At 44.9% G+C, this 15,079-nt stretch overlaps 2 pseudogenes; both read right to left on the bottom strand.

The window, feature by feature from the left end:
* On the bottom strand, positions 1-3,537 carry LOC136524455 (receptor kinase-like protein Xa21; annotated as a pseudogene).
* A 1,436-nt stretch (positions 3,538-4,973) lies between these two features.
* Positions 4,974-13,628, bottom strand: LOC136524454 (receptor kinase-like protein Xa21; annotated as a pseudogene).
* Positions 13,629-15,079: the final 1,451 nt, after the last annotated feature.

The raw sequence follows: 15,079 nt of genomic DNA, 5'->3' as shown, positions 1-15,079 counted from the left end.
TCAGAGCATCTCCAATTGATGGGCGATTCATTGGCGTATGGTCTGAACAGTAAATCCCAACCTGCATAATTAAAGCGATGCAGGCATTTCTAGCGCCTCTAATACTACTAGAGTTTGAGGTGCTTAGTTCATCATCTTCTGTCTCTGTTAGTAGTTGTTGATCCACAAAAGTGCTCATTCTGTCTGGCAGTGCCCTTTGAACATAGTTTCGGAGCTCAATGGCTTCTCCAAATTCATTGTCCGTTGGTGTTTTTCCGGTCAACATCTCTAGTAAGAGTATGCCAAAGTTGTATACATCACCATGGGTGGAGACTTCATTGCCAAGTCCGTACTCTGAAACCAACAACATAATTTATTTGTAAGAAAGTTGTTTATGGAGAATTTACTGATATATGTTCATATAATAACGTTAGTAGAAAGTTCATTTCCAAAACACTAAGTTTGCCTATTTATTTTAGTGTCTAACTATAAATTTCAGAGATTTCAACTCTTCCATATTCTTCAAATTTTAGCTATTGTTTAGCTATATTTAGATATTTAAGTAAGTAAAACAACCAAAAAGTCTTAAGTTTAGCTATGGCCTACGTTGTGGATTAATTAGAAGAGATAAAATAGAAGTATACCTGGAGCTACATAACCAATTGATCCTCTCATTGATGCCCAACCACTTGATTCATCTTTGTCTTGATGCAAGAACCACACTAGCCCGAAATCACCAACATGAGCAACCATGTCACAGTCCAGGAGAACATTGCTTGGCTTAAGATCACAGTGAAGAATTGGCATTGGCTTATGTTGGTGTAGATAATCAAGTGAGGCTACCATATCAATTGCGATGTGTAGCCTTGCAATCTGTTCTAGTGACTTTTGTTCACCATCTTCTTCCGTAGTATTTTGGTGTAGCCATTGGTCCAAAACTCCAAATTTCCATTTGGTAAAGACTCAGAGACGAGGACCTTGAAGTCACATCCTTGAAAATCAATACTTGAGCAGATAGTTAATATCTTTACAAGATTTCGATGTCGAGCACATATTAAAGTGTAGCATTCTGCGACAAAACTTTGAGATGCGCCACGTTGCATGAGGTTGAGAACCTTAACAGCGACAACTACATCCTGACCATTTACTGTCATTTTTTCCTTTGTACACTGATCCAAAGCTCCCTGCTCCGATCAGGTTTTCAGATGCGAAACCATTTGTTGCATAGACTAATTCAACGAAGGAAATCCTCACATACTGCTCACTCAAGATTGACCTTTGTAGGTTTATTGCTTTTGTCTTGTGGCTCTTTTGGTGGAGTATGGATAATGCAAATACTAGTGTGACAAAAACACATCCACTGCATATGGAAACTATTATGGCAACTTTATTATGTGACTTCTTGGTGGTGTTGTTCAAGCAAGGCGGTAATTTTAGTTCGGGGATACCACCACACAGACCGTCATTCCCAATGATTAAGACTCCAATTGCATTCTGAAATACCCCATCGATCGGAACTCTACCTTGGACTTTGTTGAACGAGAGATCCAATGAAGAAATACCTAATAATCTAGCAAGGGTCTCAGATATGGTCCCAGATAAATTATTGTAAGAAAGATCAAGTCTTAAGAGGCCCCTTAGAGTTCTTAGTGATGCTGGAATTGTCCCTTGAAAGATGTTCTTAGATAAACTGAGATATACCAGGCTTTGACACTTGCTGAAAGAGTTTGGAATTTCGCTAGAAACAATATTATTGGAAAAATCAATTTCGTTGATGTTTTTGAGATTGCCCATTTCTGATGGCAAAGTCCCTAACAAGAAATTATGTGAAAGATTCATGTAAATTGACAATGTTGATATGAAAAATAGTTCTTTAGGTACTGAACCAAAAAGATTATTGTGAGAAAGATCCAAAAGTTCTAATGGATAGTTTTTGAGACTTGAAGGTATGGGTCCACTGATGTGATTACCACTAAGAGAAAGTTTAGTAAGTTGTGTTAGATTGCCTAGAGTTTCAGGGATGGGTCCTGACAAAATGTTATTTGATAAAGATAATAAATTCAACTTCTTGAGTTTGCCGAGAGATGATGGAATAGCGCCTAAAAAATATTTTGACCCATACCAAGTATCTCTAGGTTGACGAGGTTCCCTATTCCTCCAGGTATTGTTCCAGTTATCTTGTTGTCCTCTATGTTAAGAAACTCCATTCCTATTGAAAAATTAGCAATTGAATTGGGTAGCATGCCTTTGAGTTTGTTGGAGTCCAAACCTAGTTTCCTCATATTGCTACAATTTGTTAGACCAGACATGAAGCCCCAATCAGCATCATTTGTTGCTTCAAATTCACTTTCTGCTAGAAACACGAGAGACAAGTTCATTTGGTGAATTCCCAAGCACTGAGGAATTGTCCCTGATAGGAAGGTGCTCACTGTTTCAATTTCTTGAAGCATAGAAGCATTGCATATGGATGACAGGAGCACGCCATGAAATCGATTGTATGATATAATGAATGTTTTTAGTTTAAATAGCTTGCTACCCATATCAGGTGGGAAAATCCAAGTCAAGTTGTTGTATCATATTACCAGAATTTCTAGAGAAGATAGGTTGAACATCGAATAAGGCAAAGATCCTTCTAACTCGTTACCACTTAGATAAAGTTTGTTGAGGGCATGGAGGTTTCCAATGGAATGGGGTATTGAACCAGACATATTGTTCCATGAGAGACAGAGCAATGTAAGAAACTCAAGATTTCCTAATGATTCTGGGATTTGACCCACTAGACTGTTATACTTGAGGTCTACAAATACTAGTGAAGAGAGGTTACCTAACCAAGGAGGGATAGCTCCTTCTAGATTGTTTACCCCCAGCTCAAAGAACACTAAGAGACGAGAGGCCTTGCAATGGTGGGATGCTTCCTTCTAGTTCATTTCTTGCAACACTGAGAAAGATCAAGGCTGAGAGGTTTCCAGGTGAAGCAGGGATCGTTCCCGAGAATTGGTTGGAACCTAGAGACAATATGATGAGATTGACAATGCTGCCTATCTCTATTGGAATTTCTCCTATCAAGTTGTTATGATGTAGTGAGAGCTTTTCCAGACTCACAAGGCTTCCAATATCGGAAGGTATTTTCCTAGTAAGTCTATTCTCGGAGAGGTCGAGGTACTTGAGATTATGCAACGAGCTGACCTCGCTTGGTATTTCACCCTGTAACTTATTATGATCAAGAGAGATGTCGGCAAGGTGACTGCAGTTCATGAGTGATGATGGAATGTATCCTTTGATGGAGTTGTATTTGAGTACAAGAGTCTCAAGGTCATAGAGATTACCAAGCTCTGCTAGAAGGATGCCATGGAAGTGGTTCAATGAAAGATCGAGAAGACTCAAGTAGGTTAGGTTGCCCAGCGCTGTGGTCATGGTGCCAACAAGGTTGAGGTTGGTGAGGTTCAACGCCACCACACGACCAAGACGGCTTCCTTTCAAGCCGCATGCCACACCGGGCCACTGGCACATGGGAACAGACAGGTTGCCCCATTGCACCAAGGCTCCCAATGGGTCCATGCTCATGTATGACTTGAATGACATGAGCACGCCATGGTCGGTGGTGTTGCTTGTGGAGACATAACTAGGAGAACATGCAAGCAAGACAAAGGTGAGCAAGAGCGACTCTCGGAATAGCATAGTAAGTCTCTGGTACTCTATTATGCCTATATTTCAATTATCGGTATGGGTTTTGAACTATTTATACTATATTTAGTGGATGGTTTCAACTTAATCCATGAGTTTAAGCCTTATTGTGTTACTTAGTGCATATATACCGAATCACGTGTCAATTTTACAATTATTACCAAATTACTAAAATGAATTTACCGAATTGTATATGATTTTTTTGCGCGGCATACTCTTCGACAAAATCCTAGATTCGCCACTGAATCGAACTGGGGCTTCCAGAGATCGAAATTGCTTTGGTCAGCTTTCAATCTTCCACCGCATCCTGAACCTCCACGACTGAGTTACTCTTCTCCTAGATGTCCTTCCATTGATTATCCAGTTTCATCAAAATCAATTTAATTGCTGCTCAACCTTCATGTTGACTTGCAAGCACGTGCGAGATGCCAAGATTCTGAACCATACCAAATGATACACACACGAGTATATAGTAAGTATGGTAATATAATTTGGAACCCAAAATACACCGCTATCATCGCAATCAATAACCAGTTTTGAACCTCTAAAAACCGGTTTTCTTGGATCTCAAACCCATAAGAACAGCCAGGACAGCGAGGCCTCTGGCCTGTCTCCTTTCACCAGGTGCTCCTGCTCTGCAGCTGCCCCAGCCAGGTGAAAACATGATCATGCACTGCGGCTAGGTGGTTGGTCCAATGCCAGTGCCGCCAACGGACGCACATGAATCTGCAGATTTCTCTGTGTTCCATCTGGTCACTAGGCTATGGGTTTCTCACTCAGCTCCGATAGAGTATGTATTTACCATTTGTATGGGAGCGCCTGCCTGCACCTACTGCTATACTACGACGGCGCCTCAAATTTGTCGTGCTACACTTTTAACCAACTTTAGGGTGGAGCATCACTACGGTTGAATCCTACATTACATAGCTCATCCTCATGACGCTTCATGCTTCTGTGCACTGTAATGACGATAAGCATAGACAAAAGCACAACAGATAGTTCTAGCCAAAGTTATTGTACATTTTCAGACATACACCAAAATGTCCAAAAAGTAATCTGTGGCACACTACCAGCTCAATAATCGCAACCTGCCACTACTGTCTTTGCCGCCTGAGCAAAATTCAACCACTATGTAGTTGGTTTGAACTCAGGTCACCAAACGCCTGTAGAAACAGGTTACCACCCTTAGGGAAATAAAGTAGGACCCAAAATTTATCTTTTAACCATCAATTACAACTCAGGTCCTAGCTTTAACCATATTGCCCATATATTTGAGACAATACATAAGAAATCCTTCACACTTCAGCAAACTAGTGACACCCCCCTTCATGGTGGAGGTGCTTTTGAAACTTGTCTCTAATTGCTTGCAATTCTTTTAGCGCATCTCCAATTGATGGGCGGTCCATTGGCATATGGTCTGAACAGTAAATCCCAACCTGCAGAATTGAAGCGATGCAGGCACTTCTTGTGCCTCTAATACTGTTGGAGTTTGAGGTGCTGGGTTCATCATCTGGTGTTCATGTTAGTAGCCGTTGATCCACAATAATGCTCACTCTATCTGGCACTGCTATTTGGACATAGTTTCTAAGCCCAATGGTGAAACGTCCTTGATTTCCACGAAGGGAAATCCATAGAAACGAAGTGTAAAATGACGAAATGATCCGTCAATTTACCCAAATCTCAGTGATACACCAAGCCATACACGATTATCAGAGTACAATAAAGAGTCTTACATAAATTATTCTCTTCACCACGCAGGGCGGAACACACTCACACATAGCATCCTGAACAGCATCTGATGAGGATAGTAGCGGAAAATGATCTCCTGGAACCAGCTCGAGCGTAGAACAGACCCTCTAGTCCTCCCGGTCATCGCCCTCGTAGCCGTACTCGGGCTTAGAACCTACCAAAAATCTATCAGTACACTTGGTACTGGCCACGCATCGCCCACCTTATACTTGCATTGCTTTGTGGAGAGTGGAATGCATTGGGGGAAGTAGAAAGAGACCTATTTAGGCTGTGGGTTTCCTATGCAAGTAGTTAATATTTTAATAATAATATGTTCATCAGGTTCTTTTTTTAACCCATCTTATTCACACGTTCTCCCCACCCATCACACACATCTCATCTCATCTCACTCTCTCTCTAGGCGACGAGATCGACTCCCGCTCAGATCTCGCCTCAATAGCCAAAGCTAGAATCCAACACGAAACCTAGGGGAAAGGTAGAGAAGGACTCCTCTCTCTAATCAAGTAAAGCGTAGGTCATGGGAATGTCCATATCCGCGGACGTGGCTATACGTATAGATCGATCAACTCTGCAGAGCGTGTACACCTGGTAATCCACAAGATCGCCATCCTCGACGATATGGCTCGTCTAGGCTGATTTCAACTGCCTCCCAACCGGTATGGTACCACCCTACCACTCAGCCCTGGGCCACCCCGAAGTCCACCGAAACACTGAGACTGTGAGACGTAGTACCGGGCCCCCAAGGTCACTACGCTGTCTTAGGAGGGTGTGGGTCCCTATGCCCGTACCTCCCTACACTATCACCTTCCAACCTAGTAGTAGTGGTACCGCCCTAGTCAGTCGGGTAATCGTCCCCCGCCCATCGGGAGCGAGTGGTGTGCACAGAGGTCCCATGGTTCCGGTTCTCAAGACATACCAGTCCTTAGGGGACCGGACAAGATATCTTCTCAAAAGGGGATCACCAACTCCCCGTGCCACGACAGCACCTCACCAGGGATAACCAACACCCCGGTCCACCTCTCACATATACCCGCCACAGGTAACTCTCGCAAGGGATGCCCAGGTCGCACCCCTTTGGCAAGACTTGCCCCAAAGACTTGTCGTAAGATCCTGTCCAATCGACTCAACCCTCACCACACACCCAAAACACATGCCAAGATCTCCCCATGTTCATTATCCAGTTTTACCAATTTTTACGGCACCTCGTGCCTTACGCACATACGTCTCTCCCTCACCAGCATCACATCACAGATATAATGCGAGTAAGAGTAAAACAGTAAGTATGTAACAAGCGAGCATCTAGCCTATCAGTGGGTGTGCAGGAGTAAGGTTGCAACAAGGTATAAGGCTCAAGTAAAACTACCATGCAACCTAACATCATATTATTGCATAAAAGATAAAGCGCTAGCAATTCTAGTTATAGCATGCGTAATAGGATCTACGAGATTGGGTGGGGCGTGGCACTTGGCAGGTCATCTCCCAAGTCCTCGCTATAGTTGGGGTCGTACTCCTCAGTCTGCAGGTCCTCTGACTCTGTTAAACGTAACATATGGTCGCGTGAGCGACTCCTATAAAGGTGCACAAAGGAGCAACAAAAATTCAAAAGATCCAAAGGCACTCAAACACAAGCCTATGACATAGAGCTCATTTTTAGAAAAATTTGAACACTGGTTTGGTATTTTTCTAAGTTAAAATGAATTAGTTATGAATTTTCAAAGATTAAATGAATTTCTGAAAAAGAAAAAGAATTGGAAATTCCAGGCATGGACATGTGGCAGCACCCGATTGGCTGGGACGGAGTGAGTCACTAACAGATGGGTCCGTTAACTGGTCAACTTTGACCGGGCCGAGGCCGGGCTGGAGGGCCGGGCTAGGGCTAGATACGGGCCGAGTTGGGCCGGGCCAGCCCGGACACGTGGCAGCTCCTCATGATGCCACGTTGCACTGTGGATTCAAAAAGGGCTCTAGTCTTTGTAGGCGTGGCTCATGGTGGGCATGACCGAGCGGTTCACGGGTGCACGTGGGATCTACGGTGGACCGCGTTCACCTTCTCTTTCTTCCTCTTGGTTCATGGTGTACATGGTGCACCGAACTACTGTCCCGACCCCTCCCCTTGCTTCCCCGCACGGTGGCGCACCCGCCGGCGGCGAGCGGCCATTCTCTAGCCACGGTGGCTCCTCGATAGCGTTTTTAGGCTCAACCGAAGACTTCTCGGCCCGCCCTTGTCCAGCGAGGTGGCCGGTGTGATTGGGAATGCTCTCGGCACGACGGCGCTCTGGAGCGCGGCTCCACCGACAAGGTAAACGCGAGCAGCTCCCTCACGTGGCTCTCTTCCTCCATCTTGCTGCACGCGGTGCGTCCCTTGCCAAGGCAAAACAGATAGCCCTCCTTCCCTTGCTTCTATCGGCCTGACGCGGCAAGAATGGAACCTCACCATGGTGAGCTCTAGCCATGGCGGGCATGCTCCGCAACACGTCGCCCCTCCAGCGTTCCCAGGCCCTCGGTGCGCAGTGCGGTCCGTGGTTGGGGCGGTAGGTGTGCGTGCGTGTGTGTAGGCAAGGTACAGGGGTCAGGGCCTCCTCTTGCTCGTTCCCGGTATGGAGACGGTGAAGAGATGCCCGCAAACACTACGGTAGAGAGCCAGGAGGGTGCTGGGGCTCACCATAGGTGGCGATGGCGAAGGGATATCGATGCAGGGCAAGTCGAGGCAGTGTCGGGGCGAGGCCGTGCCGTGCCGAGCAGCTACTCCGCTGTAGCCGATCGGGTCGTCGCCTTCCATTCCAGTGGCTCCTCTTCGGCGGCGCCGGTAGAACCCTCTCTTCTCTACGCCCCCCCTTCTCCCTCCTTCCCCTCCTTCTCTTGGTCACGACGGGAAGTGGTGGCCACCAGGGCGGCAGCGAGGTGATGGGAAACGGCTAGGGCACCTCGGTGGTGTCTTCTTATAGGGAGGTGGTGATCATGGCGAGGTGAATGGCGGGAAGGGGGCTTAGGGCCACGTGGAGGTGATCGGTGCACTTAGGCTAGGGTTAAGGTCATGGCGCGGTCGCGGGTTGCCTTGGCGCCTTCGTTTTGGTGCAACAACCTGCTCAGGCTTCGTACGAGGGTGCCAGGGGGCGATTGCAAGGGTGCGGGCCACAACGATGGCATCATGGCGCGGATGGCTCCAGCTGGGGATGGTAGCAGTGCGGATAGGCGATGTGGCGTCGCATCCACGCGTTCGTTGTCAACCGGCATGAAGAGAACGGCTAGCGATGGAGATTCCCCCTCCTCTGTCCTGACTCGGGCGTGAAAAGGGGGTGAAGGCGCGAGGAGGACGATGACAACGGGGTCCCAGCTGGCGGTGACCGGGAAAAAGGGAAGAGCGGCTCCTGTATAACGCGAACGAAGAGCGGGCTCCCAGCTGGGCTGTTTCGGCGTTGTTGGGCCGTGCCGAATCCGTGGCCCGTCACAGTGGGAGTGGGGTAGCTGAAAGGCTGGGCCGGTTGGGGGGGGGGGGGTTGGCCCGCGGGTGCCGGTGCGCGGCCTGCTGGGCTGGAGTCCGTTCGCGGGCTGTGGAGCCAAGCTGGCTTGAGCTCTAGGGCCAAATGGGGTTTCTCCATTTTAGCTTAATTGAATTAGTTCTTCTATGTTATATCTTCATTTTTCTAGCTACTCCATAGTTCCTACATGCATACACATGTGTTGCCTACACATGTATGCCCTAGTGGGGTCCACTAGAGGTCATTTAGGGTTCAACCAAGGGTTGGCAACTACACACACATTTATTTAAATATTTAAATAAATGTTGTTGCTTTTATTAATCAATACAAAAGAACATAAGAAGCAACTCATGCAAATTTAATTAAATACAAGGATATAAACATCTACAATAGGTACTACTTATGCAACTAGGGTAGTTTTCCTACAAGACATTCACCAACCATTGGCTATTTTTTTTAAAAAAAATTTGTAGTTGTGATTTTTTTTTGTTTTCTGGAAATTTCTGGGTTGTTACAAATGGCTTCTTCAAATTCATTGGCTATTGGTCTTTTTCTAGTAAACATCTCCAGCAACAGCATGCCGAAGCTGTATACATCACCTTGGGTGGAAACTTCATTGCCAAGTCCATACTCTAAAACCCGACAACATGAATTTCTTTGTAATAAAGTTGTTTATGGATAATTTTAATATATGTTCATATAGTAATGTTAGTAGAAATTTCATTTCCAAAACACTAAGTTTACCTATTTATTTTAGTGTCTAACTCTAAATTTCAGAGATTTCAAGTCTTTCATATTCTTCAAATTTTAGCTATTGTTTAGCTGTATATAGATATTTAAGTAAGTAAAACACCAAAATAGCCTACATTGTGGATTAATTAGAAGAGATAAAACAGAAGTATACCTGGAGCTGCATAACCAATTGATCCTCGCATTGATGCCCAGCCACTTGATTCATCTTTGTCTTGATGCAAGAACCGCGCTAGCCCAAAATCACCAACGTGAGCAACCATGTCACAGTGCAGGAGAACATTGCTCGGCTTAAGATCACTGTGAACAATTGGCGTTGGCTTATGTTGGTGTAGATAATCAAGCGAGGCTGCCACATCAATTGAATTGTGTAGCCTTGCCATTAGTTCTAGTGACTTATGTTCACCATCTTCTTCCATAGTATGCTGGTGTAGCCATTGGTCCAAATTTCCATTTGGTAAAAACTCATAGACGAGGGCCTTGAAGTCTCGTCCTTGAAAATCAATACTGAGCAAACGGTTGATATCTTTACAAGATTTTGATGTCGAGCACATCTTAGAGTGTTGCATTCTGCGACAAAGCTTTGAGATGCGCCACGTTGCATGAGGTTGAGAACCTTAACAGCGACAATTGCATCCTGACCATTTACTGTCATTTTGCCTTTGTACACTGATCCAAAGCTCCCTGCTCCAATCAGGTTTTCAGATGCGAAACCATTTGTTGCATTGACCAATTCAACGAAGGAAATAGTCACATACTGCTCACTCAAGATTGACCTTTGTTGGTTTATTGCTTTTGTCTTCTGGCTCTTTTGATGGAGTGTGCATAGTGCAAGGACTAGTGTGACAAAAAAAAAGATGCACTCCATATGGAAACTATCATGGCAAGTTTCTGATGTGGCTTCTTGGTGGTGTGGTTGGAGCAAGGTGGAAGCTTCAGTTGAGGGATACCACCACACAGGCCATCATTCCCGGTGACCAAGACTGCAGTTGCATTTTGAAATGCCCCATCTGTTGGAACTCTTCCTTGGAATTTATTGAACGAGAGGTCCAATGAAGAAAGGCTCACTAATCTACCAATGGTCTCTGGTATGGTCCCAGATAAATTATTGTAGGAAAGATCAAGCATGAAGAGGCCCCTTAGAGTTCCTAGTGATAGTTGAATTGTCCCTTGAAGGATGTTTCTGCATAAATTAAGATATACCAGGCTTTGACACTCATCGATAGAGTTTGGGATCTCACTAGAGAACATATTATTAGATAAATCAATTTCGTTGAGATTTTGGACTGCCTACTTCTGATGGCAAAGTCCCTGACAAGGAATTATGTGAAAGATTCATGTAAATTGACAATGTTGGTATGGAAAATAGTTCTTTAGGTATTGCACCAAAAATATTATTGTGAGAAAGATCCAAAAGTTCTAATAATGGACATTTTTTGAGACTTGGAAGTATAGGTCCACTGATGTGATAACCGCTAAGAGAAAGTTTAGTAAGTTGTGTCAGATTTCCTAGAGCTACAGGGATGGGTCTTGACAAATTGTTATTGAACAAAGATAATATATTCAACTTCTTGAGTTTGCCAAAAGATGATGGAATAGCCCCTAAAAGAATGTTTTGACCCATACCAAGTACCTCTAGGTTGATGAGGTTCCCTTGGTATTGCTCCAGTTATTTTGTTGCCTTGTATGTTAAGAAACTCCATCCCTACCGAAAAATTAGCAATTGAATTGGGTAGCACACCCTTGAGTATGTTGGAATCCAAATCTAGTATCCTCATATTGCTACAATTGGTTAGACTAGCCATGAAGCCCCAATCATCATCATTTTTTGCTTCAAACTCACTTTTTGCTAGCGACACTAGGGAAAGATACATTTGGTGAATTCCCAAGCACTGTGGAATTGTCCCCGATAGGAAGGTGCTCACTGTTTCAATATCTTGAAGCATGGATGCATTGCATATTGATGATGGGAGCAAGCCATGAAATTGATTGTGTGATATAATGAATGATTTTAGTTTAAATAGTTTGCTGCCTGTATCAGGTGGCAAAACTCCAGTCAAGTTGTTGTGATCTATTGCCAAAATTTCAAGAGAAGAGAGGTTGAACATTGACTGAGGCAGAGATCCTTCAAGGTTGTTAACGCTTAGAGAAAGTGTGTTAAGGGCATGGAGGTTTCCAATGGAATGGGGTATCGATCCTGAAAGTTTGTTCTCAATGAGAAAAAGCTTTGTAAGAAGGTTAAGATTTCCTAATGATTCTGGGATTTGACCCATGAGGCCATTTTTCTGGAGGTCTATGAATACAAGTGAAGAGAGGTTACCTAACCAAGGAGGGATAGTTCCTTCTAGCTTGTTTGCTCCCAACTGAAGAACACTGAGAGACGAGAGGCCTTGTAATGGTGGGATGCTTCCTTCTAGTTCATTCCCTCCAAGACTGAGAAGGGTCAATGCTGAGAGGTTTCCAAGTGAAGCAGGTATTGTTCCAGATAACTTATTGGCACCTAGAGATAAATGGGTGAGATTGACATTGCTGCCTATCTCTGTTGGGATTTCTCCTATCAAGTTGCTAAATTGTTTTTTTTTTTTTAAAACTTAGCAGGAGCTCTGCCTCTCAATTAAGGAAAGATAGATGTTTATATACAGAAAGCCCGAAGGCCTAAAACACCCCAAAGGGCACAGCCCAGGTATAGAAGAAGAACGATCTCCTCTCCCCTTAGGGGAAAACAGAGGGGGGCTATTTTATGCTGCTAAAGACCCGTGATCGAAGGTGGTTTTGGAGGCCACTCGTCTTGTGTCCATGGCAGTGTTTTGAAAAATCCTTCCGTTTCTTTCTTTCCAAATGTTCCACATCGTGTAAATTGCCACTACGTTGAAGTGTCGTCGTCGCTGCCTTGGGATTGTGGCAGCCGCTTCCTCCCACCAAGCACGAATTTCTGTTGGCTGGGCCTGTGGCTGGATTAGTTGCACATCAAAATGTTCCCGGGTCAGCACAAGGTTCCAAATCTCTTTGGCTAGAGGGCACAACAAGCGTAGGTGAAGGCCCGATTCTAGTAGTCCATTTCACATGACGCAGTGGTCTTGGTGCGGCCAGTTCCTTAACTGCAAGTTGTCAGCCGTGAGGATTTTGTTTTGCACAAGGATCCAGGCGAAGAATTTACATTTATTCTCAGTATGTGCTTTCCATATAAGGTCTGGCCGGAATCTTCTGTAGCATCCTTGAAATTGTATGTGGTATGCTGAACGGGTGGAGTATATGCCATCGGGCGTCCACTTCCAAGTAATGGAGTCTTGTACTCCCGGCTGTAGCTGGATGTTTTGTATTTTGATCCACAAAGATATGAATTCCTCTAGGTGTGTGGCCGTTGTGTTCCAAGTTGTTAAATTGTAGGACGAGCTCTTTTAGACTCACCAGGCTTCCAATGCTAGAAGGGATTTTTCCTGTAAGTCTATTTTCGTCGAGGTAGAGGTAGGCAAGGTTATGCAATGAGCTGACTTCACTTGGTATTTCACCCTGTAACATATTACCATAAAGAGAGATGATGACAAGGTGACTGCAATTCATGAGTGATGGTGGAATGTATCCTTGGATGGAGTTTCGTTGAAGTACAACAGTGTCAAGGTCACCGAGATTACCAAGCTCCGGTGGCAAGATGCCATGGAATTGGTTCCATGAAAGGTCGAGTAGCCTCAAATAGGTTAGGTTGCCCAGCGCCGTAGTGATGGTGCCAGCAAGGTTGAGTCTGGTGAGGTTCAACTCCACCACACGGCCAAGTCGGCTTCCTTTCAAACCGCATGCCACACCGGGCCACTGGCACATGGGAACAGACAGGTTGCCCCATTGCACCTGGGCTCCCGACGGGTCCATGCTCACGTGTGACTTGAATGACATGAACGCAAGGTAGTCGGTAGTGTTGCTTGTGGACACAGAGCCAGGAGAACATGCAAGGAAGATGAAGGTGAGCAAGAGCGAGTCTCGGAGTAGCGCCATTGTTGCCTGTGGAGCTCTAAATTTGGTTGTCTGGATGTCTGGGCAGGTTGTGCTTTGTTTTAGCATAAGGCAACTCGTGGTTCCTCCGATTTATATTCGAAGGTAGCAACTGCCACTGGATCTAGTTCGAATTAATAACCTGTGGTCAAATGTTTCACTAACCAGGGCCTTGTTTAGATTGAGAAAAATTTCAACCCGATGAATAGTAGCACTTTCGTCTTATTTGGTAAATATTGTCCAATCGTGGACCAACTAAGTTCAAAAGATTCATCTCGTGATTTCCAACTAAACTGTGCAATTAGTTTTTTTTTTTACCTACATTTAATGCTCCATGCAAGTGGCTAAAAATTGATGTGATGGAGAGAGAGTGAAAAAACTTGGAATTTTGGGGTAATCTAAACAAGGCCCAGAGACGAATAGTAGAGGAACTGTGATGTAAGTACAGAGTTGTCGCATTAGTGTCACTGTCCTCCAAATGGCAGCTGGTGGAAAGATGACAGTCGTATATTCTTCGCTTTGATAGGTTGGTCTTCAGTCATCAGAGTGCTACTCGATAGATCCTGGAATCCCTCAGCTTGCAGCCGGCTGCCGGCCAAACCTGTTCTCACGGAAATTATATCGTCCTTATTATGGGTTGGACGATCGGCCGATATATATATATATAACTACTACTCTGTAGCTGGCTACAAAATAACTTATTCTGTAGCAACTTTGAATTACGATAATTACTATGTTAATTTACGAGATTATAGTAACTCTTTACTAATTGGTTTACTATAACGTGTACGGAGATGTCCCTGGCTAGCAATCCAGGTGGCCACTTCACGCCACTGATTTTTTTTAACTCACGGCGGTTTGGTTATTTAAAGAGAATTGTTAGCGCCTGGATGTCCAGATAGACACCCGCGCCTGCTTCGTGTCGTGCGCCCTGCCCACTCGGATTCGAGCACTCCATTTCCCGCGCACACCCCACCTACGGTGCCTAGTCAACTCGCCCCGCCCATGCTGCCCGCCCGCATGCGAGGAGCACCCGCGCCCCTCCGTTTCCTGCACGCACGGGGGACCGCCCGTGCTTGCTCCGTTTCACGAGCGCACGCAGGAATCCACGCGCCCCGCCTGCGGATGCGTGCTGCGTGACTCCGACCGTCCCATCCAAGAGTATACGCTTGAAACATAAAACACTTGCAACATGAAAACACTTGCTGCAACATAGAAACAGCTAAAACATTTGGAATATACGCTTGCAACACATGTGTAAAACATATGCAACATTTAGATAAAACACTTGCAACATACGTCTGAAGCAGATGAAACATTTTGACAAACGCTTGCAGCATACGTGTATAGCCATTGCAACATGTGCAACATCCAGATTTACTTTTGCAAAATCCATATAAAACACTTGCAACATACCTCTGAAGCATCTGAAACACTTGAAACATACGTTTGCA

Source organism: Miscanthus floridulus, chromosome 18 (genome assembly GCF_019320115.1).
Source record: "Miscanthus floridulus cultivar M001 chromosome 18, ASM1932011v1, whole genome shotgun sequence".
Lineage (NCBI taxonomy): Eukaryota > Viridiplantae > Streptophyta > Magnoliopsida > Poales > Poaceae > Miscanthus > Miscanthus floridulus.
The sequence above is the reverse complement of the archived record's forward strand: the minus strand, read 5'-3'. Positions and strand labels throughout refer to the sequence as shown.